The sequence below is a fragment of the Trichosurus vulpecula genome, chromosome 1 (assembly GCF_011100635.1).
Source record: "Trichosurus vulpecula isolate mTriVul1 chromosome 1, mTriVul1.pri, whole genome shotgun sequence".
Classification (NCBI taxonomy): domain Eukaryota; kingdom Metazoa; phylum Chordata; class Mammalia; order Diprotodontia; family Phalangeridae; genus Trichosurus; species Trichosurus vulpecula.
In genome coordinates, this window is record NC_050573.1 from 80,330,306 (window position 1) to 80,334,923 (window position 4,618).

The 4,618-nt window shown below is 43.1% G+C and overlaps 1 pseudogene; it reads right to left on the minus strand.

Annotated features, from left to right (window-relative positions):
• Positions 1 to 880: 880 nt before the first annotated feature.
• LOC118829238 lies at positions 881 to 1,426 on the minus strand (annotated as a pseudogene).
• Positions 1,427 to 4,618: the final 3,192 nt, after the last annotated feature.

The following is a 4,618-nucleotide window of genomic DNA, read 5'->3' on the forward strand; positions in this document are numbered from 1 at the left end:
ATAAAGCTTAACAGCTTCAGCTTCTTCACTGTTTATCAAAATACGAAAGAAAAAAAACAAAGATCTTTTTTTTTTCAGATGGCAAATCTGACCTTATAGTATTGAGGGGTAGTAAAGGACATTTCACACTTATACAAATAGGGGGGATTCCTTCAAAATGTAACCAAATACTTCTAGAATGGAATGACTCCCCAAGCTCTCATGCTCAATTTTTTTTTTCAAAACCTAGGTACCATAGAGAGATGCTTGGTGTTCTTGACTGTATTTCTAAAGTATCTCCAGCCAAGCTTTGGGGCTAACATAGGCTGCTCTTACTGTGGAGATTTTTCAAACAGAAACACCACACACTTGACCAACATTAAAAGGCTGTTTTTTTTGCTGTCCAAATATGTCAGAAAGCTCTTCTTGATATTTATAACCAGCCATCACTGTGTCCTTCCTAAGAGTTATTCAAGTACGGTGGAGAATTAAAAACCAACTACCAAAATGGATCTCAACACGAATTTCATAAGCCAGTGGGAGTAGCACTCAGCTCTGCTTCTGCAACCCAAGTGTCAATTTGCTTAAAAACCTTTCCCAGTACTAGATGGTGAGTTGATTGTTTTACAATTTAAAAAAAAACTGAGTAATATTTCATAAGAGTGCCAGAAACTGCCCACATTGAAAACAAATATTTACATTAAATAAGAAACCAGTTTTCAAGGCTGTATTTGCCACATTTATAACATGGTGCAATGCAGACTGTGACAAGGGGTAGGAAAAAACAGCTTCCAGTACTCAATGCCACAAAGTAGCACAGTTTGCCACATAAGAGTAAAGCAAAGGGTGAATAAGAGGAAATAAGGAGAGAAGGAAAGAGGGAGGAAGAACTTTTATTGTTTCATTTCTGGTTTTGGAGCTGATTGGATAACCAGTCCAGTCCTTCATAGAACCCATCCCCACTAATGGCACAGGTGGCTTGGATGTACCACTTTCTATGATGAAGAGAATGCAGTCTAAGTTTATCTGTGATTTCAACAGCATTCATGGCATTGGGAAGATCCTGTTTGTTAGCAAACACTAGTAAGATGGTAACTCTAAGCTCTGCCAACATTCTCACCAGTTCTTCTTGCATCTCATTCACTCATTCTCTATTATTTTTGTCAACCACAAAAATAAGTCTTTGTCTGTTCTGAAAGTGATGACACCATATGGCTTGGAACTTGTCCTGGCCACTTACATCCCACACTGTGAAGCTAATGCTTTCATGTTCTACAGTTTCTACATTGAAACCTGTAGTAAGAATAGTACTTATTATTTCACCTAGCTTCAGTTTGTACAAAATAGTTGTCTTTCCTGCAGCAACTAGACCAACCATTAGAATCCACATTTCTTTTTTTTTTTTGCCAAAGAGACCCTTGAAGAAGTTAGCCAATATATTTCCCATGTTCCAAGTGTGGTGTGTTGAATGTTGGCAAAAGAAACCTCTTCACTTCTGAGCCTTGGGCTTCCTGTCTCCTCACCCATGAGTAGCTGAGGCCAGATTTGAATTTAGGCAAATGAGTCTTCCTGACTCAGGGATGTGCTCCATCCACTGCACCACCTAGTTGCCCCTCAATACAACATAGATAATGTTAATTTGTGGTTTTCTAAGTCAATACGTGGTCACAGGTTTCTATTTGAGTTTGACACCACTATTTCAAAGGATTGATGATGAAGCCTTCTTACCACGTCTTGGCAGAGAGGTGATGGCCTGTACCTATGTAGATATATGCTTCCTTTGCAGGAGAGAAGGAAAGCTTGTCAAGGGTAAGAACCACTTTGTCTTTGGATCCCTAGTGCCTACCACACAGTAGGCACTCAATAAATACTTGTGGAGCAATTGATGGTTTCAGACTATTCAATGTGTTGATTTGCTTTGTTGACTCCTTTATGCTCCAAGGAAGAGCTGAAGAGAAAATTACTTAGGGTGTAGACATAGATACAAATACGATAGATAAAAATGAATACAAAATGTTTATTTAAAGGAGATGAAAGACTACAAAAACATTAACAGAATACAGAGAGATATTAGGACTTCTGGGAGCCAAAATGGCACAGTAAGCAGTAAATCATAACTCTCCAATATTCACCTCCAAATGACCATGAAATAATGCCCCAAAACAAGTCCAGGAACAGTATAACCAGCAAAAAAGACAGGATGAAATAATATTTTATCCCAAGAAACTTGGAAGATAAGCAGGAAAGATCTCTCTCACTCAGGTAAAAAAAGGAGCACAATCCAGGACAGGAAGTGTCCCAGCAAGCCAGTGGCAAGTTTGACCCCAGCAAACCAGCAGGAGATCCTGAACCCAAGTGTGGTGGAACAGGCAAAAGCCAACACCAGCCCCCCCCACACACATCCCCCCACCCCTCCCCAGGTGCCTCAGTATAGCCAGAGGAATTGGCAGACTCCAGCTCCAAGAACTGCCACACATTCTAGCATACCTCTGGGCAAATAGACAACTGATAGCAGCTAGACCACTGAGTGCATCAGTGTAGCCTGGGGAAAAGCAGACACATGCCACCAGCTTCAGCACATGCCAGACACCAACAGTAAGACCCTGATTCAGCACTAGGTAATCTACCAGAACCCTATAGCCTCCAGTAGCACTAGCTTCCCTCCCACCCTCACCACCTCAGCACAGCACCAGCCATTAGGATCCCCTGTAGAGCCCGGAGCTGAGTCTGACCTCGACATGAACTCTTCATGTTTTGAGAAAAGGCTCCAAGGAATGATCCAAACAGGGCCTCCACATACCCGGACCAGAGATGGAACACGGAGATGCAGAATGGGAAAAAGAAAATGTGGTATGTAAAAACAAAGTGATAATATTGAAGAGACACAGGCAACATTCTTGGCATACGACTCACACAAAAGCTTCAAAGCAGTAGAAACACTATATAAGAACTTGCCTAGCTTTCAATAAATGTGCTGCGTTCCAGTACCCACCCGACCCGTGTCTTCATTTCCTGGAGACTCTGGTTGGGGTCCGCCGGCCGGACCCCGACAAGTGGTGCCCAACTTGGGGCAGGAACATTGCCAGGAAACCCCAGGAAGGAGCTCCGAATCAGGTATGGGGGATGCACGGCTATAATCCATGATAGCTCAGAGAAACTAAATTAGTGTGCCGTCTGGGTACATAGGGGATTTATACGGGAGACATAAAAAATGGGTCATGAGTTATAGAAGGACACACGGGAAAAATATCGGGAAAGCTACACCAAATTGTTGCACTTTCAAACAGATCCATACGTTCCTAGATGTGGTGTATACTTGTTCCCCCTGGGTGCCGAATGAAGGGACTATAGATCCACAGAAATGGAAAACAGTTGGAGAGCAGATGAATTAATACTATTCTACAGTGGAACCAGACAGTTTTCCGATAGAAGCTTTTTCTTTATGCAACATTATCAAGGTCCGCCTGTCTAAACCGGAGGAGCAGAGAGAGGTTAGAAATTTTTCCCAAGAAAGCCAGACTGAGCAGAAGAGGAAGTGTGAGGATCCCAAGCCCGATTACAAATTCCCTCCACCGCCAGTCATGTTTACCTTCCTGTCCCGCGTGTAACCAGCTGGTGCCTCCGCGCACAGCGATACAAAAAGCAATTTTACAAGCAAAAGAGCAGGGAGAAGATTTTGCAGAATTTTTGAAAGAGTCACGGCTTTATTGTCCAGTGATTGAACAACGGGGAGGTGTGGGGTGGGGACCGCGAACCTTTCAGCCGCTCAGCTTTGGGGACTTAAAGGAGCTAAGGAAAGCCGCTAGTGAATACGGCCCAATCTCACTGTATGTCAACAGCCTCCTTGATTCTTTGCAAGTCACGGCCCTTATGCCTCTTGACTGGCAACAAATGGCAAAATTATGCTTAGAGCCAGGCCAGTTTTAACTCTGGCAAACGGAGTTTCATTTTCAATGCCAAGAACAAGCTCTGTGGAACCTCGAAAGTCACGGGGGAGCGGGCGTGGTCTTTGATCATTTAGGGGCGGTCGGTCATAATTCTACCCCAGACCGACAAACGGGCTATACATTAGAAGTTTATAATCAGATAGCCAATTGTTCGCGGAGGGCTTGGAGTACATTACCCAGCAAACAAGACAAAGGACAATCTTTCACAAAAATACTGCTGGGTTTACAGGAAAGTTTTGCTGATTATTTGGCAAGATTACAAACAGCAGTGGTAAGAACGCTGATATTTTAATTTCCAAGTTGGCAATGGAAAATAGCAACCCTGACTGCAAGAAAGTCTTAATGACCATGAATCCTAATGCCTCTACTGAAGAAATGATTCAGAAATGTGCCCACCGGGTGGGCTCGCAAGCTTTTTATGTTGATTCGTTAGCTAAAAAAATTTCTGGACTGGCAATTACCCAAAAAAGGGGGTATGCTACAATTGTGGAAAATCAGGACATTTTAAAGCTGAGTGTAAGAATAAGAGAAGAGAGGGATCAGAGAAAAGAATGCCTCCTAAACCGGGTCCCTGATGTGGGAGAGGCTTTCATTGGGTAAATGAGTGACGATCTAGGAAACTAGAACGAAAGGATCAGGGAAATGGGTGGAGGGGCTCTGCTCCGAGCCCCAGACAAACAACTGGAGCAACT